The 23,190-nt window shown below is 40.4% G+C and overlaps 1 protein-coding gene across 3 annotated transcripts in view; it reads left to right on the top strand.

Annotated features, from left to right (window-relative positions):
- The first annotated feature begins 1,486 nt into the window (after window positions 1-1,486).
- Window positions 1,487-23,190, top strand: part of CD70 (CD70 molecule) — a 61,718-nt gene continuing 40,014 nt past the window's right edge. For all 3 annotated transcript variants that reach the window (XR_009181930.1, XR_009181929.1, XM_058281981.1), the window contains exon 1: window positions 1,487-1,833. The gene's annotated coding sequence lies outside the window, so the exon portion shown is untranslated. The remainder of the gene's footprint in view (window positions 1,834-23,190) is intronic.

Genomic DNA, 23,190 nt, shown 5'->3' with positions numbered 1-23,190 from the left:
TGGAGCTTAGACAATTCAGATAGGCTGTAACCCCTGAAGTACCCAATCAGTGGCGAACAGGGGAGGGATCTGCGTGTGAGCTTTAGGGTATAAACGTCAGGGTTTCTTGCTGTGTGGCTGCCGGCCATTTTATCCAGGTCATGCGCCCATTCTTGCAAGATCGTTAGTAAAATTCTTTTCTCCTCCACAATCGGGTGAATTTTTGTTTTGTTGCAGGTGCAGCTTTCTTTCTAACACTCTCCACCTCTTAATTCCACACAAACATCAACTTTCCTCCTACCTCTCAGAAAAATGGAATAGTTAAAATACACATTCTCTCCTCACTCTCAGATCTTAGTCAGATAGAAGAACGATTAGGCTCCTTTTCAGAAAATCCTGCTACATCCATTAAAGAATTCCAACAGCTCACTCGCTCCTATCATCTCACATATCACAATGTCTATGTCACAATAACTTCTACCACCCCTGAGGAAAAAAGCCGCATTTGGGCTGCAGCCACTGCCTTTGCCAATTCCCTACACACACAGGACCTCCCCGACACGCCCCTGGCACCAGTGCAGTTCCCGCAGCCTCCCCTCCGTGACAACATCAGGCAGGCTCTAGAGATTTAGATTGCATAGCACACTTTCTAACCTGCAAAATAGAAGGCATGGAAAAGGAAGCCTTCAAAGCGGTAAATCATGACAAGATCAAAAAAATTTCCCAAAGATCAGATGAAAACCCTGTTGCCTTTATGAATAGATTAACAGAATCATTCCTCAAATACACTAATTTAGACCCGGATTCTGAATCCAGATGACCATACTTACATACTCACTTTATCCCTCACGCATACCCAGATACCAGAAAAAAACTGTGGAAGTTAGAGGAGGGCCCTCAAATCCCTCAGAAAGACCTAATTAAAATAGCCTTCAAGGTCTTTAACAATAGGGAGGAGGAAGCCAAAATAGAAAAACACAAACGAGACCAAGCTAAAGCCTGCCTCCTTGCTGCTGCCCTTGATGGATGTAAGATGACCGAATACCTGAAAGTAACTTGTTTCTCTCCCTGTTGCTAGGATACAAAGAAAAGAATTGAATGTAAATCAGAAGGTAATGAGATGCAACCCTCTCTTTGTGACAAATTCCGCTTTTGGTGGTCAAGAATATCCTGTTGAAGCAATGAAGTATGAAAACCAGCTTCAACCAGTTGGCCAGACCTGCGCAGAAGCAGCCCCTTGCTGTCCTCACTTCAACTTGCTTAATTAACATAGTAAAATTCCCACCCAGGGGTGGAGTTATCCGCCCCTTTCTTGATCATGCAATGTATGTGCAAGAGTGATTTCCTGAACATACTAAACTTATAATTATATAACCAGCTATGTGTGTTCATTCATATGCATAAAAACTAATGCATCATTAAAGAAATGCTGAGTAGTAACTTGGGTATTTAAGCAAGAGTGAAACTGCAGCGTGGGGAGTCGGGTCTGAGTCACTTTGGACTGGCCTTGGCTCCTGACCTCTGCAGACGTAATAAATGTGAGTTTGCCTAACTCTCGTGTTCAAGTTTTCTTCATGCCATCTCTGGTTATCCATAAAGGCCCTGCCTTGAAGCCTGACAAATTGGTGACCACGAAGGGACTAAAATAAATAAATAAAAACAGTAACCAGAGAATGCTTCCAGTGTGAACTGCAAAGAGGGCTGTCTGCACGAGGCATGCCTGACTCCCGCAGCCACTCAGGATTTTCCCAAGGACTTGGGGGTTCCCCGGGGCAGAGCCCCTTTCCAGCCACCAAAGGAACCAGGGCTCATGGGGTTAGGACGGAGGACCGGGTTGTCTCCTTCCCCTGGCAGGTGAGTTGGTTCCTTTATTCATTGTTCTTTTTCGTTTAGCTAACTGCAAGTTAGTATTTGGTTTACCTTCACTAAGGTAGTGTGAATTGGGAGTGGGAGAGGTTTCGTGGGTTTGAGTCCCACTCCCTCACTCCCTTTAAGGGGAAGCCTGCTGCCTTTTGTGCCTTTGTTTGGGGCTGTTCTCTCTCTCTTTCTGCTGCCATGGGGAACAAGATGCCGGTACACGAGTGCTCCAAACTAAGATGCAACCTGAAAAATTGGTCTAAATTTGGGGGATCTGGGTTACAGAAAAATAACTTAATTATTTTTTGCAATGAGGCTTGGCCTACATATAGATTAGATGACAGAGCAATTTGGCCAGAAAATGGGTCTTTGAATTTTAATACTATCTTGCAATTGGACTTATTTTGTAAACAGCAAGAGAAATGGGTAGAAATCCCATATGTTCAAGTCTTCTTTGAGTTGTGGAAAGATAAGGAAACTCCAGAGAGTGTGAATTAACGGTGTGTAGGCCCCCTTCAGCCCTGGTTACAAAAACTGTTGAGGTCCTGGGATCCCCTCTCTTAGGACCCATTGATGAACTCCTTGACTTAAGTACCCCACCCCCTCATTATTCTAGACCCCCCTGCCTCCTCCCCTACCAGGGCCACCGCCAAAACCCACTCTTCCCTTAGTGCTATCAGGCCCCTTTTCCCTCCCACAAGGGCCTTTCCTTCAATCTCCCTCCCATACTCGGAGTGGAGCTGTTTTTGGCCAGGGTAGCCCCCCCTACCCAAAGGAGACTGTAGGTCAGTTTCTGCTGTGGCAAGTTCCAAATGGAAATTTTGATAATCAAGGACGATCTCGAGGCTTTCTTTTCGTCCACACTCCTTTCACCACCTCTGATTTGTTTAATCAGAAAAATAACACCCCAGCTTATCGTGCAGATCCCAAGAAAGCTACTACCCTGTTTGTTTCCATTTTGCCGCACACAATCCAACCTGGGGTGATGTACAAGACCTTATGAATGTCCTCCTCACACCCTCGAAAAAGCGCAAGAAGAAGCTGAGGCATTGCGGCAGGCAGCACCTCAAAATCCTATTTACAGCTCCCCAAATGAGGCAGTCCCTGAAGCTGATCCTCATTGGAATCTTAATGACCAAGGCCACGTGAACCTCCTTGACCACTATAAAGTCTGCCTTCTTGCTGGGCTGTGGAAAGGTGCTTCAAGACAAAAAAACCAATCACTAAATTACAAGAGGTCCGACAGAAACTGCAGGAAAATCCCTCTGCATTTCTTGAGTGTTTCTTTAATGCTTTCTGCAGATATACAGAGAGAGACCCAAAAGAAGCCAAAAATGCACGTATGGTAAATTTAACCTTGATTTTAGTCAAAGTGTCCCCGATATTCGTCAGAAATTGTGGAAGTTAGATGGAGGGCTTGGTAGGCCTATCTCGCAATTAGTTGAAATTGCCTTTAAAGTGTACACAAATTGGGACCAAGCCACAGCAGAAGCAGATGAAACAGCAAGCGGCACTATTGGCATGGGAAGGCCAAGGCGTGTGGGCGATCTTGGGTATGCAAAGCCAGGACGGCAGAAGGGTTCTGAGCACCCAGCCTTAGGACCACAACAGTGTGCCTATTGCAAAGGTAAAGGCCACTGGAAAAAGGAGTGCCCCAGGCTAAAAGCAGGAAAACCCCAAATGATGGGCCGGGGAAACCCACACTGACTGAATAATGGGAGCTCAGGGACTGGAGCCTCCCACACAGTATCCCCATCTCGGAACAAGAGCCCCAGGTAATTGCAACAGTGGGAGGGAAGCAAGTCGAGTTTCTCCTGCATACAGGAGCTACTGACTCAGTAGTTAATGAACAACTAGGCCCTCTTACAAAACAGGAAACCACCATTTCTGGAGCTATAGCAAAAACTTCACAGCTGTGAGTTTTAGCCCCTTTAAGCTGCCAGATTGGGAAAGGCCAGGTTTATCACCAATTTTTCTATGTGCCTGAGTGTCCAAACCCCATTTTAGGAAGGGACCTTTTAGCTAAACTTCAAGCAGAAATCACTTTTAAAAAAGGATGTCTGAGTGTGAGAGTCCCAACAAACCAAGCATGGGCCCTCCAGGCTGTACTCTTCTCTTAAGCAGGAGGAGAGCATGAAGAGGATAATAACTATCCCTTTCAAATAGACTCTCAGGTAAATGCAGTGGTTTGGGCAACAGGACTCCCCAGTCATGCTGTATGTGCAAATCCAGTAGAAATACAATTAAAACCTCATTCCCAGCCAATTCACATCAAGCAATACCTGATTTCTTTTAAAACAAAAATACGGTTAGCTCAGATAATTGATGGCTATTGGCCGTGGGACTGATCTGAACTTGCAGTGATGTGGGCTATGGGTGGGAGGCTCTTTGTCTCTTCAGAGATAACCTAAGCTCTCTGACTTGTGGGTGTGACAGTAAGAGGCTACAGTCCTGCCCTTGGTAACAATGGCAAGGACTCCAGTCCCAGGAAACAGTTTAACAATGCAAGGTCTATAAACTTTAAGTATTTAGGGGAAATGCAAACTAAATATGCTAAAAGCTTACCTAGAATGTCTGAAGTCCATGCTAAAAGCTTGCCTAAGATGTGGAAGATATATATGCTAATTGAAGCCTATTGAGAACTGAAACAAAGGGACCATTTGGCCTTTCCTCTCTGTATAAAAGGGATTCAAAAATCTTGTTTGGGGCTCAGGATTCAAACAGAAAGCTCCCGAGTCTGGCAGGCCACCAATAAACCATTTTTCCTTCTCAAAATCATTCCTGAGTCCTGGCCTCTCAATACACAAATAATTGAACCTCTCTCAAATTCTACAACATTTTTGGCAACCACGAAGGGATAACAAATGAAGGCCAGAGACGGTAGCATTTTGCTGCCCCTTCCAAATCCCCGAGGAAGCTGGGAGGACTCAGGTGAACCCCAAATCTGGGCGCCCCTGGATTAAATTTAATCCAGAAAGGATGTGGGCTCCACCAGAATCTTCCTGACAAAAATCGAGGGCAATGGAAGGCCTGAAGAGAAAGATTCTGGGAATGAAAAAGAACTCTGAACATGGAAGAAGGTAAGACTCCCCGGGTGAGCAAAGTCTGGAAAGCCCTAGCTTTAATTGCTAGGAAGGGGAGGCTGATCACCTCCTGAGAGAACCCTAGTAGCCCCAGAAAATTGGGGGGAAGCCATTCTCTCTAGGCTTGGGAAAAGGAGAAAAACCGGGGGAAAGCCCTGGTGTTTTAGGTTTGTCTAACTGCATGTTAGAATCTGGTACTGGTCTCACATCCACTGAAGGAGTGGAGTCTTGATTTTAATAGGAAGGGTTGTTTATAGGTTCGAGTCCTAATGTCCTGGAGAAAAACCAGGAAAAGCCCTGGTGTTTTGGGTTTGTCTAACTGCATGTTAGAATCTGGTACTAGTCTTATATCCACTAAAGGAGTGGAGGCTTGATTTTAATAAAAAGGGCGGTTTATAGGTTCAAGTCCTAACATCCTGGAAATTGGTCTAGATTAAAAAAACAAAACAAAACAAAACTTGGTTACAGGAAAATGGATCGGCCTTTCTGGTGGAGCTTGGTCTGGGTGTAAAGTTTAAACAGTGGAAAAAGTCTAGCTGAAATCTTTTATTATGGTGCTAAATTGTGAATGAATTCACTTCATACCAAATGTTAAGTGTTCCAAGGTTTGTGATGGCTGTGGGGGCAGCCATGCTGAAAATATATATATAAACTTGTTGGTCAGATTAGTGACCTTTGTGCTTCTGTCTGTGTCAGCTCAATGCTAGTGTTGGAGTTGTGTCTTTATGTAAAGTAGAATTACAGCTGAGCTGGAGCCCTCCCTTGCCATTGGCAAGGGAGTGAAATGATTATGGGGCAAAACTGAGGAGTCTGGATGTTTGCGGAGTCTAGATGTTTGTGCATGCTCTGCTGTCTTGTCTCTGGTCTGGCCCTTTGCCAGGGCTTGGAGGCCATCTGTGTCCGCGCCACACACCCAAGTTTGTTGGGGATGTCCCAGTCAGGGTGGCTGGGTCCCTGGGAGAGTTGCCAAATTTGAGTAGGTTCTGTCTGCCCATTTTGGCTGAAAGCTGGAAAGGGGGGAGCGGCTTGCCCCTTTCCAGTGAGTCCACACCTTCTATTTATAAGCCGCATTCCTGTTTGATTGTTGTGCACCCGACTGCCTGGAAGAGGGGGAAGTGAAGGGGGTGAAAAGCAGAATCAGAATAAATGCAGTAAAGTTCCCTCCATAGGGTGTCAAAAAAAAAGCCAAAATGCGTTTGCATTCTGCCCAGGTTCTTAGAAGGTATTGTAGTAACTTTAAGTAAGAGAATGTGTTCTGTGAAGGTAAAATTTGTCTTAAGGGTATAAATAATTATAAAAGTTTTACAAAGCATTGTTTAAATTAAGGTATTTAAATGACTAATTGCAGAAAGTCATTATTAAACAAAAACTGAATTGATAATAATAATAATAAAAGGTAATTTTATAACAAACTTATTCGGCAGCCAGTGTCCCCTGCCAACTTGCTTCCAAAAAACTGTTTCTGGTATTACATGCTACTAAGTATTTAAAGTGAAGAAAAGTTAATTATTTTAACAAGCTTGTTTAGTATTAATGGCAATTATATGTTGTAAGAAGTTTGCCTGGTAACTTAGTATGTGGGATATATGGAATGTGTTTTTATTGTTAAGGAAACAGAAGATGATTTTGTCCTAAGATAAAATGATTGATTATTGGAAAGAGTAGAGTGTGGGACAAAACCTGAATGGATACTGAAAGTGTAGAAGGTTTGTGGAAGGAAAATTTTATGATTAAAATTGAGTAAGATCAGTATACAAAGAAAATCTGTTTCAGCAAAATAGCTTCTTGTGCTTTAACCTCATCATTTCCTCAGTGTTTGAAGAAGAGTCTTACCTCTTTTAAAAGAACATAATGTTCTAGAAATCAAATCCTGAAAAGTAGCTTTTTATTTCAAACTAACTGCAAGAGATTTATTCTTTTACTTTAAAGGAAAAATTAAAGTAATGGTTAAGTTCACTTAATATGTTATAAGTCAAATGAAAGGTATTTAAAGGTGTTATAAAATTAACAGGTTTTTAAAAAATTAATAAAAACTGTAACTAAGAGTTAAAATCATTTATAAATGCATTTATATTATAAAACAGTGAAAAGATAATAACTGAAATTATAGCTGAGTGAATTTAGCCTGAAACTATTATTTAAGTGTAAATTCTAAACTAACCTTTCCTTTGTTTATGGTTACTTCAAGCCTAACCTCACCCCTTGCCTTTGCCTATGGTTATTTCATAATTGAGAAGAGCTGGGACATCACTGTCTCCTCTCCTGGTATTAGTAATCCTTTCTCTCATGAATTCAAGTGTAAACTAAATAAATTGCTGCCTGATAGAATAAGGTTAAATGACCACTGGAGTTTTATTATCTCCAAAATAAAAAAAAAGGGGGGGGGGTGGAGGGGGAGAAGTCTCCTGCCCTGACGGTTCCTAAGAGTAGTAATTCATGAGAGAAACCAATCTGTCTCCCTTGAGGCTTCAAATAGCCTCAGTAAATATATATTAATCTTGTTGCTTATCCAAAATTCTGCTAATTTCAAAGTAAAATATAAAGTTCTGAAACAAAAAATAGTGCTAAAGCATTGAGAACACTTTGGTTACAATCCATTATTTAAAAAATTCTTGTGTAAAACTGCATGGTCATAGTGTAAAACTGCACAGTCATAGTACAAATTAAAATAAGTTTCAGGAGTCTTTGAAATGTTTTGTAGTCACACTTGTTTTGTAAAAATTAGAAGTTTAAAGTTATGTTTTTGTGTCAAACTATTCATGTCTGCCTATTTGCTCAAATTGTTAAAAATTAAGTATGCAGTTATATATGTAAATAAATATTCTTAAAGCCCAAATTAAACTAAACATGATGAAAAAGTCATAGAAATTTGATTATAGAAACAATTGGGAAAGGGCCTCCTCTTTGCAAAAGCTTTAAAGGCAAGACTAGGTGTGGCAGATTAAACCTATCTACTAGGCTAGGGAAATAAAAATCAGTTTGCCCGGTAATTTCTCAGTTTAAACCTTTTGTCAGCCATAAAATGTTAAAAACAAACAAACAAACAAGGATTAGGTTAGTTTTCACATAAAGGAAAAAAAAAAGTTGATTTTTGTAAACTGGTGGCCTGCTGCCTCAGTCTCCCACTTCCGGGTTGGACAGCAGTGGAGGAGACCATCTAAGGCCAGTCCTATGGGCAGTGAAAGGATGCCCAGGAAGGAGCTAGGTCAGTGCCATTTCAGCACTAAATTCTATTCCTTATTTAACAAAGGAGAACAGGTAAAAACTAAAATGGTTGGAATGTGATAGAGGAAGCAGTTAAATCACAAACTTTTGCACAGGAAAGTTAGATCTCAGATAAGCTGTAACTTCTGAAGTATCCAATCTGTGGAAAAACAGAGGAAGAGCTTGTGTGCTAGGCTTAGGGGTATAAATTGTATCATTTTTCTTTGTTCGGGGCACCAGCCATATCTGGCTCTGTGCCCTTCTTGCAAGATTGAGAATAAATTATTTTCTTCTCCACAATCTGGTGAGCCTTATTTACTTCCAGAAGATTTCTTTCCAAAAAAAATAAAGGTAATTAGTGGCTCTATTAACAAATTTCAGTAAGTAAAGAAAAGTCCGTAAAAACTATGGAGAGATCTTTCCTGGGTTATGATTAAACAAATTAAGTAATGGTGTAATGTGTTTTAAAACCTGGTAGTCAGTATGCTTTTAAATTATTCATTTTCATAACTTAAACAAAGAAAAGTTTTTAGCTTCCTGTAAGGGAAAAAAAGAACATTCCTTGCATAAACTATAATGGTTTCAATTTTATTTAACTTGAGTGTAATCTCCTATAGTTAATTCATAAACTAAATTAACATTATGTATGAAACCTTTAGAGTAATGAAAATTGTAAGTTCACATTGGTGAAATTAGGCTAAAGGAAAAAGATTGTAGATATACTCTCTTAAATAAATAGAGTAAATTTCTTTGGTAATTGTAATTTAATAAGTTTATTTAAACATGAGGTGTCTAGTCAATGTGGTTATAGTCAATTATAAGGAGTTTGTAAAATATCTGCCAAACTGAAAATGTTTAAATAGTTCTAGTTCTAGAAGTCATTGTTAACTAAAACTTAGATTGGTATTGGTAGCAGAAATAACCTAATGATAATAAAACCTGTCTGAAGGCCACTGCAAAGTATATATTTAAGTAAATGGTAATAAAAAGTTATCTTGATTCTATTGGAAATCTTCTGTTTTCATTTTAACAATGAAAAATAATATTTTTCCTCTATTACTAAAGTAAAGTACCTACTGTTATCTTCATAGTAAAATTGTGTAAGTAAACAGTCATTTGATATATGTGTTGCATTAAATTGTTTAAAATATATATAAAAACAAGGAATAAACTTTAACATTATCAAACTCTTGTGCATTCAAACCAGGCCTTGAATACATTACAGGTGGCCTCTCCATGTGAGTTATTGGCTAGGCTGGTCACTGACCCCTCAATTAAAAATATTTGATATATCAGCCTCTGGTTCTGCTCCTGAAGTCGATGGAAACTACGTTGCAGTTTCAAGCTCCTGCAGCAGCCAATAATGACTCAGTACAGCCAAGTGTACAATGGATATCGCCTCCAGACTGGCACTGTTCCATGGTGCCAGAGAGCACTATGCACCGGGCTAGTAGAATACTGGAAAATCTCTCTAAGATCAAGGATGCTGCGACTTGCTCACTGCGTTGAAGAACATGCTAAGTGAAGCCATGATACCAGGATACTGTAAGTGAAACTTAAACACAATTGGCATTATGGCCTGCTCTCATGGAGAGATAACATGTAAAGTATTACGAACCTGAAACTCAAAACTGATAATTGCAACTCTGAATCCTTATGCATTAAGTAATACATTAGTTAATATTAAGTGCTGTACTTTTATCCTGTACTAAATATATGCCTAATAATTATAACATTATCTTTTCTATTTTGGATCAAGTGCAGAAGTATATTAGACATGTTAAATTCCTGGTAAAATCATTTTCTAAACAGTTAATAAACATGTCTATAGAATAAGGTGGCAGTCTCAGCCAGTCTCAGTCAACTTACTATATTCTACTGTACTCTGCTGTGTAGCAAAGGTGAGGCTTGCTTGCTGATGGTGAGTCACCTATTGAACAAGTCAAAATTGCTAGAAATTGTACATTTAAAACCAAGGTGTAAAAAACCTTTATTCTGTAGTTCTGATCACTCCCACAGGGGAAAACTAAGAGAATTTCCAACTTAGTGTTCTAATCCTGAATGAAGCCAGTTGCCCAAGGAGTGCCAGTTGACCAGGAGCATCTGACAGAGTGAATGAGTGCCAATCATTGAACAGCTTTGAATGTGTCTTCAGACAAAGCTAAGTGTCTATTGCAATTTCTCTCTGAAGATGAATAACTTAAAAAAGAATATATATGCTGTCCCCACCAGCTCTTAAGGAGTGTCATCTTTTTTTTTTTTTTTTTAATTTTTTTATTTTTTATTGACTTTGTAATAATATTACATTAAAAATATATATGTGAGGTCCCATTCAACCCCACCCCCCCACCCCCCTCTCCCCCCCCCCAACAACACTCGTTCCCATCATCATGACACATCCATTGGATTTGGTAAGTACATCTTTGGGCACCTCTGCACCTCATATACATTGGTTCACATCATGGCCCATACTCTCCTCTATTCCATCATGTAGGCCCTGTGAGGATTTACAATGTCCGGTGATTACCTCTGAAGCACCATCCAGGGCAGCTCCATGTCCCGAAGACGCCTCCACCTCTCATCTCTTCCTGCCTTTCCCCATACCCTTTGTCCATTATGTCCACTTTTCCCAATCCAATGCCACCTCTTCTATGTGGACACTGGATTGGTTGTGTCCATTGCACCTTTATGTCAAGAGGAGGCTCAGATTCCACCTGGATGCTGGATGCAATCCTCCCATTTTCAGTTGTAATCACTCTAGGCTCCATGGTGTGGTGGTTGTCCTTCTTCACCTCCATCTTAGCTGAGTGTGGTAAGTCCAATAAATCAGATTGTAGGTGCTGGAGTCTGTTGAGGCTCAGGATCTGGCTATCACATTGTCAGTCCAGAGATTCAAATCCCCTAAATATATCTTAAACCCCAACATTAACTGCACCTCCAGCACATTAGCATGAAAGTCTTATGAAGGGAGATCCCATCTGAGTCCAGATTCATCACACATAAACACCATTTCCAAAGAGGGGCCATCTGCCCTGGTAGTTAACCCCATCGGCCATGACCATAACTCCCATGGGTCTCTTTAGCCCTCAAAGGAACCAATATCTGGGGGTTGTATCTGCTTTATCTGTCTCTCTGACTCTGCTCAGTTGTGCATGAGGGCAAACCTTCTGCCAGCCTCCAGACTCTTTTTTAGAAACTCGTAGCCATATAAACTCATTTCTCCTTTCCATTTCCCCCTTACTTTAGGTCAAACAGCATTTTAAAGTCATGGTATTTTATGTAGACATGGATATTCTGCTGATCCGCATTGAACCTTCCGTATAAGGTCATTTTCCAGTTGCATCATCAGTTGGTAGTTGATAGTGGTCCCTCGTTGCCAGGGAGGCTCATCCCCGGGTGTCATGTCCCACGCTGGGGGGAAGGCATTGCATTTACATGCTGAGTTTGGCTTCAAGACTGGCCACATTTGAGTAACATGAAGGCTGACAGAAGGAAATTCCCAGGCACAAAGTTGCTCTAGGCCTTGTTCTTATTTTGGGTTTATCAGCTCACAAGCATAGTCATTAGTATCAGGGGCTCACTGTTGAACCCTCACTCCCTCCCGGTCCCCACCACTGTACCTGGGAGACTGTCGCTGCTCCCCTAGGGACCACGACAGAGCACCACTGGCCAGGAACCCAGTACCCCCCCCTACTGTGGTTTTTAATTGTTGCCACTATGAGTATATCCAAACATTACCATGCACCCTGGACATATGTTCTGTACAGCTCCCTGTCAGTCATATATCACCTGTCATTGGTATCCCATACCAGTATCCCTCCATTGCCATTGTTGAAACACTCTGTGATCCAGAACTCCCCGAAATTTGAAGCCCAATATAATGTCATGGTCCCTTACTAGGGAATGGCATATAGCGATGAGTTTAAAGGATAGATAAAGAACTTGGATAAAGTTAGATAAAGAACTTAGATAAAGAATGTTGACTTGAAAAAATTCCACATCCTATTTTTTTCTTTTTTTTTTTTTCCCCCCCCCCCCCCCCTAATTATTCAGCTTTTCTTCACAGGAGTCCTAGACCACAGCAATGTATATATATAATATACAGCACTCCCACACATCCACCAGAAAACCTTTTCCCTTCCACAGTGATACTCTTACGCCCTATTCATATCATATTTACTTAAAGTGATGTACAGAGTCTGAGACATTAGCTTTCTAACAAGGTGACATCTGTGTTTACATTATGGTGCATACTTTAGGATACACAGTTCTTTACATTTTTAGTTATCCTATGTTTTACATTATGGTTTACATTATCAGTCTGTCATCTCCTATATGTTATGGTGTAATATTACATGTTTTATATCCATCCTTGTGTACTCTCAAGAAACTCCTCTCTTACCCCCCATTTACTTTGGTTCCACACATTTAACGTCCATTTTCCCTTCCACCTTGGTGCCCTCAGTGATAGCCAACCTCCGTTTCCTGAGGAGCCACTTCCAGAGATAGATGGAATAGTGTTCAGGGCCTAACTTGCTCAACTGCCCCAATGCCCTGGGAGCCACCCTTTCTCTCGAGGGATACAGTTCCCTCTATTGGATGGCATTAGTCCTCCCCAGGATGTGGGTCCACCCCCACTCTCACTACTTGGGTTTCTACCCCATGGTGTCACCCACTCTGGCAGAATGAGCATTTAGACATTCCCCAGGAGCCCGTCCTGCATCAGACCCTCCCCTCCGAGCATTCTAAACAGGTAACCCTCTTTATTATATTTTGATATGATTTTCTCGGCATTTTACTCTCCACCAACACCTGACCCTCTCCTGGTTCGTATGCTACCCCTCCCTCCCCCCACTTTTGGGCAACGTTACCCACCCGTCCCTCCCCAGCCACCCTCAAACCCGCAAAGCCCCAAGCAAAGGCAACCCCTTGCCCCCCTTTTATCTCTTCTTTGTGTTCATACTTACCACCATCTCGTCTTAAATTCCACCCCTGCAGACATCGGCTCATATCCTTCCTCCACCCTCCGATTTCCTGCAAGCCTATCGTTCAGTCTCTTGCTATCTAGGGCAGCTTGTTTATTTCATATCATTGAGGTCATGTAGTATTTGTCCTTCAATGTCTGGGTTGCTTCACTCAACATAAGGTTCTCAAGATTCATCCATGTTATCACATGTGTTTGTAGTGTGTTTGTTCTTACAGCCGAGTAGTATTCCATTGTGTGTATATACCACATTTTATTGATCCACTCGTCTGTTGATGGGCATTTGGGTTGATTCCAACTTTTGGCAATAGTGAACAATGCTGCTATGAACATTGGTGTACATATATTGGTTTGTGTTCTTGTTTTCAGTTCTGCTGGGTATATTCCCAGCAGTGGTATTGCTGGGTCATATGGCAAATCTATGGCTAGTTCTTTGAGAAACCGCCATACTGTTCTCCAGAATGGTTGGATCCTTCTGCATTCCCACCAGCAGTGGATGAGTGTTCCCCTTCCTTCACATCCTCTCCAGCACTTGTATTCTTCTGTTTTTTTCATAGCTGCCAATCTTATGGGTGTAAGATGGTATCTCATTGTGGTTTTGATTTGCATTTCCCTGATAGCTAGAGATTTGGAACATTTTTTCATGTGCTTTCTTGCCATTTGTATTTCTTCTTCGGAGAAGTGTCTGTTTAAGTCTTTTTCCCATTTTTTAAATGGATTGTTTATCTTTTTATTTTCAAGATGTAGGAGTTCTTTATATATGCAAGTTATAAGTTTCTTATCAGATATATGATTGCCAAATATTTTCTCCCACTGTGTGGGCTCCCTTTTTACTTTCTTGACAAACTCCTTTGAGGTGCAGAAGGCTTTAATTTTGAGGAAGTCCCATTTATCTATTAGTTCTTTTGCTGCTCGTGCTTTTGGTGAGATATTCATAAATCCATTACCTATTACAAGGTCCTGTAGATGTTTCCCTACACTGCTTTCTAAGGTTTTTATGGTCTTGGCTCTTATATTTAGGTCTTTGATCCATCTTGAGTTGATCTTTGTATAAGGTGTGAGATGGTAATCCTCTTTCATTCTTCTACATATGGCTATCCAGTTCTCCAGACACCATTTGTTGAATAGGCCACTCTCTCCCAGTTGAGAGGGTTTGGTGGCTTTATCGAATATTATGTGGTTGTATATGTGAGGTTCTATATCAGAGCTTTCAATTCGATTCCATTGGTCTATATGTCTCTCCTTATGCCAATACCATGCTGTTTTCACCACCGTAGCTTTATAGTATGTTTTGAAGTCAGGTAGTGTGATTCCTCCAATTTCGTTTTTCTTTTTCAGTATGTCTTTGGCTATTCGGGGTCTCTTTCCTTTCCAAATAAATTTCATAGTTAGTTTTTCTAGTTCCTTAAAGAAGGCTGCATTGATTTTTATTGGGATTGCATTGAATGTGTAGATCAATTTTGGTAGGATAGACATCTTAATAATGTTCAGTCTTCCTATCCATGAACAAGGAATAGTCTTCCATTTATTTAGGTCTTCTTTGATTTCCTTGAACAATCTTGTATAGTTCTCAGTGTATAAGTTCTTTACCTCTTTAGTTAAATTTATTCCTAAGTATTTGATTTTTTTATTTACTATTGTGAATGGTATTTGTTTCTTGATTTCCTCCTGATCTTGCTCATTATTGGTGTACAGAAATGCTACTGATTTTTGCGCATTGATCTTATAACCTGCGACTTTACTAAACTCATTTATGAGTTCTAGAATCTTCGTTGTAGATCTCTCAGGGTTTTCTATGTATAGGATCATGTCATCTGCAAATAATGAAATTTTGACTTCTTCCTTTCCAATTTGAATGCCTTTTATTTCTGGTTCTTGCCTCAGTGCTCGCGCAAGTACTTCTAAGACAATGTTAAATAGGAGCGGCGACAGTGGGCATCCTTGTCTTGTTCCTGAGTTTAGAGGGAAGGAGTCTAGGATTTCTCCATTGTAAACAATATTGGCTTTAGGTTTTTCATATATACTCTTTATCATGTTCAAAAAATTTCCTTGTATTCCAATCATTTGGAGTGTTTTTATCAAGAAAGGGTGCTGTATTTTGTCAAATGCTTTTTCTGCATCAATAGATATAATCATGTGATTTTTTTCCTTCAATCTGTTTATATGGTGTATTACGTTGATTGATTTTCTTATGTTGAACCATCCTTGCATACCTGGGATGAATCCCACTTGGTCGTGGTGTATAATTCGTTTAATGTGTTGTTGAATACGATTAGCAAGTATTTTGTTAAGTATTTTTGCGTCTAGGTTCATTAGAGAAATTGGTCTGTAATTTTCCTTTCTTGTGATGTCTTTGTTTGGCTTTGGTACTAGGGTAATGTTGGCATCATAGAAGGAGTTGGGTAATGTTCTTTCTGTTTCGATGGTTTGGAATAGTTTCAGCAGGATTGGTGTCAGTTCTTTCCGGGATGTTTTATAGAATTCACCTGTGAAGCCATCTGGCCCTGGGCTCTTCTTAGTTGGGAGATTTTTAATAACTGATTCTATCTCTCTGCTTGTGATTGGTTTGTTAAGATCATCAATTTCTTCTTTTGTCAATATGGGCTGTTTATGTGTTTCTAGGAATTTGTCCATTTCCTCTAGATTGTCATTTTTGTTGGAATATAGTTTTTCAAAATATCCTCTTATGATAGTCTTTATTTCTGTGGGGTCAGTGGTGATATCGCCTTTCTCATTTCTTATTTTGTGTATTTGCATCTTCTCTCTTTTTTTCTTTGTTAGTGTTGCTAAAGGTTTGTCAATTTTGTTAATCTTCTCAAAAAACCAGCTCTTGGTCTTGTTTATCTGTTCAAGTGCTTTCTTATTTTCTATTTCATTTAGTTCTGCTCTTATCTTTGTTATTTCCTTCCTTCTTCTTCCTGTTGGGTTACTTTGTTGTTGTTTTTCTAATTCCTTCAAATGTGCAGTTAGTTCTTCAATTTTTGCTCTTTCTTCTTTTTTGATATATGAATTTATGGCTATAAACTTCCCTCTCAGTACTGCTTTTGCTGCATCCCATAAATTTTGGTATGTTGTGTTATCATTATCATTTGTTTCAAGGTAGTCATTGATTTCTTTTGAGATTTCCTCTTTGACCCACTGTTTTTCTAAGAGTGTGTTGTTTAATTTCCAAATCGTGGTGTGAAATCTGGGCTTCTTTCCCTTGCAAATCTCCAGCTTGACTCCACTGTGGTCAGAGATAATGTTTTGTATGATTTCAATCTTTCTGAATTCGTTCAGCCTTTCTTTGTGGCCTAGCATATGATCTATCTTGGAGAATGATCCATGTGCACTTGAGAAAAATGTATATCCTGCTGTGTTTGGGTGTAGCGATCTATATATGTCTATTAGATCGAGCTCCTCTAATATACTATTCAGATGTTTTGTTTCTTTGGTGATTCTCTTTTGAGATGTTCTGTCCAGAGTTGATAGTGGTGTATTAAAATCCCCCACTATAATTGTAGATGTATCTATTCTTTCACTTAGTTTTTCCAGCGTTTGCCTGACGTATTTAGAGGCACCCTTGTTAGGGGCATAGATATTTATGATTGTTCGATCTTCTTGACAGATTTTCCCTTTGACTAAAATGTAGTATCCTTCTTTGTCTCTCACAATTGTTTCACATTTAAAGTCTATTTTGTCTGATATTAATATAGCTACTCCTGCCTTTTTTTGGTTATTGTTAGCTTGTATGATTGTTTTCCAGCCTTTCACTTTCAATCTCCATGCGTCTCTGGGTCTAAGATGTGTCTCTTGTAGACAGCATATGGATGGGTCATATTTCCTTATCCAGTGTCCCAGTCTGAATCTTTTGATAGGTGAGTTTAATCCATTGACATTCAGTGTTATTACTATCAAGGAATTATTTGTGTTAGCCATATTTTGATTGGATTTGTGTTTGTCATATTTTGTTTGTATATTTTTTTTTTGTCTTTTTTGTTGTTGTTGTTGGTCTTATACTCTCCTCCAACTTTGCCTTTCCTGTTTTTTCCTTTCTTCCTGCAGAACTCCCTTTAGAATTTCTTGAAGGGGAGGTTTCTTGTTGGTATACTCTTTCAGTTTCTGTTTGTCTGCGAATATTTTGAACTCTCCATCATGTTTGAATGCTAGTTTAGCTGGATAGAGTATTCTTGGTTGGAAATTTTTTTCCTTTAGTACCTTGACTATATCATACCACTGTCTTCTTGCCTCCATGGTTTCAGAAGAGAAATCAGCACTTAATCTAATTGAGCTTCCCTTGTATGTGATGGTTTTCTTTTCTCTTGCTGCTTTTAGGATTTTCTCTTTGTCTTGAGCATTGGATAATTTGACAAGTATATGTCTTGGGGTGGGCCTGTTGGGGTTTATGACTTGTGGAGTGCGCTGTGCTTCTTGGATATGTACATCTGTCTCTTTCAGTAGATTTGGGAAGTTTTCAGCCATTATTTCCTGCAACACTCTTTCTGACCCCTTTCCCTTCTCTTCACCTTCTGGAATGCCTATAATACGTATGTTTGAGCGTTTTGCATTGTCATTCAGGTCCCTAAATCCTAATTGGATTTTTTCTATCTTCTTATTGACCCCTTCTACTCTCTGTTTGATTTCTGATGTACTGTCTTCCACATCGCTAATTCTCTGCTCTGTCTCTTCTAGTCTGCTGATATTTGCTGCAAGTGTATTTTTGATTTCTTGAACTGTGGTGTTCATTCCCATCATATCTGTTATGTTTTTGCGTATGTCTGCAATTTCCCCTCCAAGTGATGTCTTCATGTTGTTAACCTCTTTCATTACTGCATCAAATTTGTCGGTGATAAATGTTCTGAGATCTTTCATTGCTTGTGCCAAGTTTTGCTCCCCTTCGTGATTATTGGTTTGTTGATTGGATTCAGCCATGTTTTCCTGATTATTGGTTTGGTTCGTAGATTTTTGTTGCTTTCTGGTCATCTCTTTATTTTGACGAATTTAATCAGTTCCTTAGCTTCTTTGTCTGCTCTTGGAGGTTAATTAGTTGTTATTTTTGCACAGGTGTTATATCTTCTCTTTGTCACTTTTTTCTTCTTATTCTAGTTACTTGTTGTTGGTTAAGTTCACTTTAGAGGAAAGTATTAGTGTTGGGGAAAGGCAATTGTGTAAGCAAGGGAAAAGTGTAAAGTTGTATTGGTGATGTATGTTAATAAAGCAGGAATATGAGATCTGGAAGGATGGAGGTTAGATTCATGTAGATTGTATAGAGTTATAGCTGTAGGTAGAGTACCTTTTATGAAGTTGATGACTGAATTTGGGAGGAATATGGTATGAACTACACAGCTATTGTTTTCATGAGAGAGGGAAAAAGAAAAGAAAGGTAATAGTTTCAAGAGTGGATAATAGACAGAAAACAGAACAAAGGTATTAGAAATTAAGAGTTAGACACTTTGTGGATCAAAGAGCGGGAGGTGGGGGGTGGAATATAGGAGAGACAGTAGATGATAGTGGATATCAAGATGCAGGGGAAGGGGGATAGTGTAGGTAGCCTAAATCAGTTCACACAGAAATGAGGCAGTGGAGGATGGGAAAACCCAGCAAATGTGAGGTGTTCCCTGTAGCACCTATTGTATACTTGAATTAAAGTAAAAATAAGTGGAAGATGAGGGACAAGAGGGAAAGAGAAAACCGAAAAAAAAAAAAAAAACAAACAAACTTCCCTCCAAATCGATGTCCAGACACCTCCGGACCAGCAAAAATCCCGAAACAATCCGGTCCCAAAGAGTCTCCAACGCCGCCCAGCCGATTCCCTGCAGAAGACTCTAACAGGGATGTTCACTCAGCCGCCATCTTGCCCCCTCCCTATATCAGGAGTGTCATCTTTATAGGCACCTAACCTTGTCTACCTCTGTAATCCAATGTTCTCTTTTAAAAATGGGTATTCCAAATTTTTAATTAAGTTTGTTTCTTTCAAAGTGAACATCTTATTAACCATATGAAAACTTCATCCAACTTCGTACAGAAGGCCAGATCCATCTTCCTCCAGTTAAAATAAATTAAGAGTTTTACACCTTATTAGGCAATGACTACAGCCCATGGCCAGCAGGAAGCAGTTACAGAAAAGAGTTCATCTCCCTTCAGCACCCCTTTTAAATTAAAGGTGTAAACTCTTCAAAGGTAAAATAAAATTAATAGATGGATCTGGAACCTGACTGGAAATCCACGTGAACACCGGTGGCCGCAGGATGACTGCAGGAGGCCCCCACCCCAGGATTCTGCTGTCCAGAATAAAAACTTCTAAATTCTTAAAAACAGTCCTGGATGCTGCACTAAAGACTGATAAATAATCAATCAAAACAACAAACAGCCGTCCACTTCATAGCTCCAACAATAATTATGCCAAAGCTTAACAAGTTAAACTTTGGCAAAGGGGGGAAATGATGTGGGCTGTGGGTGGGAGGCTCTTTGTCTCTTCAGAGATAACCTAAGCTCTATGACTTGTGGGTGTGACAGTAAGAGGCTACAGTCCTGCCCTTAGTGACAATGGCAAGGACTCCAGTCCCAGGAAACAGTTTAACAATGCAAGGTCTATAAACTTTAAGTATTTAGGGGAAATGCAAACTAAATATGCTAAAAGCTTACCTAGAATGTCTGAAGTCCATGCTAAAAGCTTACCTAAGATGTGGAAGATATATATGCTAATTGAAGCCTATTGAGAACTGAAACAAAGGGACCATTTGGCCTGTCCTCTCTGTATAAAAGGGATTCAAAAATCTTGTTTGGGGCTCGGGATTCAAACAGAAACCTCCCGAGTCCGGCAGGCCGTCAATAAACCATTTTTCCTTCTCAAAATCATTCCTGAGTCCTGGCCTCTCTATACACAAATAATTGAACCTCTCTCAAATCCTACAACAGCAGATCACTGTGTAATACTCTGGTTCTACCTGTGTTAGAGCCTGGTACAAGTGGAGAGTACCCGTTTGTCCAAGATTTAAGGGCTATAAATAAAAGAGTTGAAGATGTCCACCCAGTGGTGCCAAACCCATATACCTTGCTTACTAATCTCAATGCAGAAAATGAATGTTTTTCAGTATTAGATTTAAAAGATGCCTTCTTTTGCATGCCTCTGGATAGCTCCTCTCAACAAATTTTAGCCTTTGAGTGGGAAGAACCAAGTGCAGGACAATAAACAACAATATACCTGGACTGTGCTGCCCCAAGGGTTCAAAAACTCCCCAACCATTTTTGGTGAAATGGTTGGATTTGCGAGAGACAGTTACGTTGCGTGAGACAGTATCTTCAGTATGTAGATGACATTTTAATTGCAAGACCAACCCAAGAAGAATGTGTTAAAGATACAATTGAAATGCTAAATAGCTTAGCAACCTTAGGGTACAAAGTCTTAAAGAGTAATGTGCAGTTAGTTCAGAAATCAGTCTGCCATCTTGGGTTTAAACTAAGGAAAGGAACAAGCATCCTGACTACTGCTGGAGTAAAAGCTGTTTTAGATATAAAAAGCCAAAAGAGCCGGTTGCCAGCTGTGGGGATTTTTAGGCACAGCTAGGTTCTGCAGAGTCTGGATTCCAAATTTTGGGCTAATAGCTAAACCCCTGCACACAGCTTTGGTTGGTGGGGACGTAGGGCCCCTCCAGTGGACCTCTGAATGTGAGCAAGCCTTTCGCCACCTGAAGCAGCAGCTAATGAGTGCCCCTGCCCTGGAATTGCCAGATCTCAGAAAACCTTTTGATTTATTTGTCCATGAAAAACAAACTGTAGCCCCTGGAGTATTAACCCAGAAATTGGGAGGTGACCATTGTCCGGTAGTGTACTTCTCAAAATTGCTAGACAATACTGCAAAAGGGTGGCCAGCATGTTTAGGAGCTGTTGCTGCAACCTGTGTCTTACTACAGGAAGCTGAAAATTTTACATTAGGAGAGCCTCTCACCATTCATATCCCCCATCAAGTGCTCACACTGCTTGAAGGAAAAGAAAATCTTTTCCTTCAGGCAGTGTGACCAATCTAACCCAAAGAAGGCTTGGAAAATATCAAGCAGCACTCCTAGACAACCCAGAAGTTAAATGAAAAGTTCGTGCAACCTTAAATCCAGCTTCTCTACTCCCATCAAGTACTGAGGAAATACCTATTCATGATTGTATAGAAACACTAGAGGAAGTCTTTTCTTCTAGGAAAGACTTGCAGGCTGCCCCTTTACTAAATCCAGATTTAGAAATCTTCACTGATGGAAGGAGCTTCATTGAAGGAGGTGCTGGAAAAGCTGAATATGCTCTTGTACCTGTGGGAGAAGTACTAGAGACTGAACCACTTCTCTCAGGGAGCTCTGCACAGAAAGCTGACCTTGTTGTTCTTCTTAGAGCCCTCCAAAGAGGGGATGGAAAAAGAGTGAACATTTACACTGGTTCAAAATACGCTTTTCTTATCTTGCATGCACATGGGGCCATTTGGAAGGAGAGAGGACTTTTGTCATCTGGGCGGAAAGACATTAAGCATGCTACACAAATAACTGAACTTTTAGAAGCAGTAAAACTCCCTGCAGAAGGAGCTGTAATGCACTGCTGGGGACACCAAAAGGGAGACTTCCATGTAGCCCTAATGAACAGGGAAGGAGACCAAGTGGCAAAAGAGGTCATGAGAAAAGGCTACTCTCCAAGTCAAGTGGCTGCACTCATTAAACCTCAGATTCTTCATATAGAGGAAGTTTTCTGTCCAGTCTATACCCCCGCAGACCTCAAACACAGAAGAGAATGGGGTTTTCAAGAAAATTCAGAGAAACTAGAAAAAGGGGGTAAGTGGCTGAAAAACAGCCAAGGACAATTTTATCTGCATAAAAATATAGTATATCCCCTAGTCTCTTATTATCACCAAACCACACATTTGGGACAGCAAGCACTGCTGAGCCTTCTTCATCGACTGGTGGTGGGACCTCACCTTGCTCTAGCAGTGCAGAGAGTCTCTAACCAGTGTCTCCCTTGCCAGAAAAATAACCCAGAGGGAACATCGTGGACTTCTTTTGGGACACAAAGTCAAGGACTTACTCCGGCCACAGACTGGCAAGTAAACTTCACAGTAATGCCAAAAACCGCAGAAAATTTTAGGTATCTTTTGGTATTTGTAAATACCTTTTCAGGGTGGGTGGAAGCCTTTCCCTGCTGCTTTCCATTGTAACTAAATTCCTCCCCCAGGAAATCCCAAGGGTTGGAGTGCCCTAAATACTTCAGTCAGATAATGGACCTGCTTTTATTTCAGCTGTGGTAGAGGGTGTCAATCATTGTCTTGGAATTAAGCAGAATTGCAGGCAGCCTGGAGACTTGAGTCATCAGGAAAGGTGGAAAGAATAAACTATACTTTAAAGAAAACCTTAAGTAAAATTTGTCAAGAAACACAGTTGAAATGGATGGAAGCACTTAACCTAGCTCTCCTTTGGGTTAGGGTGGCCCCTAGAACAGAAATTAAGTCCTTTCAAGCTTATGTACAGAAGGCCCTTTATAAGTAACCTGAGGGAAAAACCCAATTTCCCAGTGACCATCGAGGGAGCCCTCCATAAGTGGGCTTTGCAGTTAGGAGAGCTCCTTACCACCATGCGTGCATATGCAAATATGCACTAAAATACCCCACTGACCAGCCTCTCCACCCCTTCTCAGTCGGGGATCAGGTTCTTTTAAAAGTCTGGAAAAACAAACATCCTGAAGATCAGCTTAAACCCAAATGGGAGGGACCTTACACAGTACTGTTAACCTCTCATTCTTCTCTTAAGTTACAGGGAATCAAGCCCTGGGTCCATCATACCAGAGCAAAACCTTACTACTTATCAGAACCAGCAGACAAAGGAGGTCCTGAGCTGGAGAACACACCAGAGCATGAAGCAAAATATGAGATGGGGCCAGTTGAGAGCCTGTGGTTCCTGTTCAGGAAGAAAAAAACTCTACCAAATACTAATCTTGTTCTTTCTTCCACAGAACCTGTCAATAACTAGCCCTGAGGGAAAATATCACTTACCCTCACACATAGTTTGCAGATCATCCAAAACCTCTGCAATAGAACCAAGTGTTGGTACTGTATAAATTTGCAACCTCAATATCAAG

Source organism: Dasypus novemcinctus, chromosome 19 (assembly GCF_030445035.2).
Source record: "Dasypus novemcinctus isolate mDasNov1 chromosome 19, mDasNov1.1.hap2, whole genome shotgun sequence".
NCBI classification, from domain to species: domain Eukaryota; kingdom Metazoa; phylum Chordata; class Mammalia; order Cingulata; family Dasypodidae; genus Dasypus; species Dasypus novemcinctus.
Note: the sequence above shows the minus strand (reverse complement) of the source record. Positions and strands in the feature narration are given on the sequence as shown.